Below are 2,500 nucleotides of genomic sequence, written 5' to 3'. Positions count from 1 at the left end.
ACAGAGTTTGTTAAAGTACTGTGATTGACGTCCTCAGGGTCTCGGGATCACTGTCGGTGTGAGAGACAGAAGCTGTAAAGACATTCAACCACAAACTGAATCCACAGTCTGTCTGTGGCTCTAAACACAAAGAACGAGTCGTATTTGTTACGGAGCTTTTGGTCAAAGTGTTCCTATCATTCACTTATTTGGCTATTTTAAACTCATCCTGACACACGGAGCTCTTTGTGTTACAATATATCAAAATATATATTCATATTCTCCTTTTACGGACGGGTTTATCTGAAGTATAAAACGTGAAAGTGAGTATTTCTTTTGGTTTCGTTTGTTCTTCGACTCTGGAAACAGGAAACAGAGTGAAAATAAACAGTTTGAGCAGAAAACGGTGAAAAACTATTTTTTAAATTTTTTTTATCTTTGGACGTTGTTCATCTTGTTTTAAAGAATATTTGGAAGTTTTGGCTGAAACTCTACACAAAGTTGCTGTTCATCTACAGAAATGTAATCTACTTTCAGACATTAAAAGACTTTAGAGGTTAATTTAAACGTAGCGGCCAGGCCAAGGCGGCACAGGAAGTGGCTGCTTCCGCAAAAATAAAACATCAACACGTTCATTAAAACTCAGGACAGAAACGGGCCGAGACGTCCCACATTGAGACGTCCCACATTGAGACGTCCCACATTAAGACGTCAACAGTGTCCAAAATTTCCTGTTGCCGTCAACAGACGCTGAACTCCTTGAGGGTTTTTTTTCTAATAAGCTTTAGGACCCAAACGGTTCAGCAGATAATTTACTGGATCAGGACTGTTCAGGGTCAGGACTATGGTCGATCTAGCCTGGGAAAAACCCTGAAAAACTTTCGGCAAATTTGAGATTTGCTCTGCATGTCAGACTGGCCAAGAGCCCATTCAAGCCCATTTCCAATGTTCATGGTCAGGACTAGGTCGGTCTTCAGAGGATCTTTTCAGACCTGAATGCTCAGATCTGGAAAAAAAAGTATGCTCCTTTGGCAGGTTACTATATCTCTTCAAACTAAGGTCTGAAACTGATGGTTTTTGGGTCCTGGAAGCAGCACTAGAGGAATTTGTTGGAGTCAGACAGGAAGTGAAAAGAGCACAAAATCAAAGACCGCTTCTGTAGTTTCCCTCCACCAGCTTGTCTTTGAGGAGGACTACGATGGGCCGATCCATCGTTGGAGGGTTCAGACAAGCAACATTCAGAGTTCGAAGGGTTTCTGAGTGACGGTCTGGCACAGGACATCAGCATTGGTGCAAAAAAGGTAGAAAATGGCAAAGTGGTGCCCCGTGTGAGGCTTTTGGTTATGAGGTAGGTTAGCTTGACCAGCAGCAGGAGGCTATCGGCTGCCTGTAGCTCAGGCGTTTGGCGTTGAGCCCGAGGTAGCTCTCTTTGGAGGCGAAGAGTTTGGTGGAAGAGGTAGAAGGAAGGAAAGGAAAGAAGGAAGGAAGGAGGGAGAACGACCAGCCGAGTGTCACAGTCCTCTACATCCTGAGTTGAGGCGATCTCGGTGAGACAAACAAACACTAAAAGGCTAAAGCAGTGCAGAGGAGAATCCTCTACAGACACCAGCTGACCAGAGAAATATTAAATCCCTTTGGCTCTGCAGTCTCTGGTCAGACTGGTGGAAGGCCTCGTCGTCTTAGAAAACTCGGCACCGACGGTGACAAACTCAAAACTGAAGACAAACTGAAGACAAAAGGTTTTGGTTTCAACAGGAAGCATCCAGACCACCACCACAACGGTGACGTTAGCATCTGAAACCACACGGGAACTGGCCAGAGTCAGGTGGTCACGGCTTTAAAATAACTTTCTTTAAGCAGCAATAATACCGATAAAGATTACGTTTTCAAGCCAAACACACACACAAATCTGCCCTAATTTCTTGACGGAAAACATACAATCTAGCACATTGTTTCTCAAACTTTTTAAAATATTGTTCCCCCTTTGAACTGTTTTTTTAAGCCAAGTATCCCCTGAACAGCGCAAAACATTTTTGGTAGAAAAAAAAGTCTATATAAAGAGGAACAATACAGCGCTGGCAGTGATAGATTCACTAAACACCTGCCTTGTAACTAACAACATTTAAATGCTACATTTCAAATGTTTAGAATCCATCACTTAATTCATTCATTATTATATCATAATTATTTTAGGAATTATGCATGACATATTTTTGAATGAGCATTTTTTTTTAAAATGTCATGTACCCCCTGCAGTACTCCAGAGTACCCCTAGGGGGACACGTACCCCCATTTGAGAAACACTGCTCTAGCACATCGTTTCTGCAGCCTGCCGATTCAAACAGACTGTTAAATTAGCCAGTAACTTTACCATGTTACCCACTAAAGTTATTTTTGTTGGCTGGTGTCAGATCAAAGCCCTGCATGTGATCAACGGCTTCCGACAAACGTTTGTTCATAATTCAGCTTTGGTTTCGGTCTGAAGACCTAATCACGGTGAAGGGTAGGTTCCCTTGTGGCG

The 2,500-nt window shown here is 42.7% G+C and overlaps 1 protein-coding gene across 1 annotated transcript in view; it reads right to left on the bottom strand.

Annotated features, from left to right (window-relative positions):
* Positions 1-2,331: 2,331 nt before the first annotated feature.
* Positions 2,332-2,500, bottom strand: part of LOC116058487 (immunoglobulin superfamily DCC subclass member 3-like) — a 23,800-nt gene continuing 23,631 nt past the window's right edge. The window contains exon 14 of the mRNA XM_031311317.1: positions 2,332-2,500. This exon is cut by the window's right edge and continues 284 nt beyond it. The gene's annotated coding sequence lies outside the window, so the exon portion shown is untranslated.

This window comes from Sander lucioperca, chromosome 10, assembly GCF_008315115.2.
Source record: "Sander lucioperca isolate FBNREF2018 chromosome 10, SLUC_FBN_1.2, whole genome shotgun sequence".
In the NCBI taxonomy this organism is placed as follows: domain Eukaryota; kingdom Metazoa; phylum Chordata; class Actinopteri; order Perciformes; family Percidae; genus Sander; species Sander lucioperca.
Note: the sequence above shows the minus strand (reverse complement) of the source record. Positions and strands in the feature narration are given on the sequence as shown.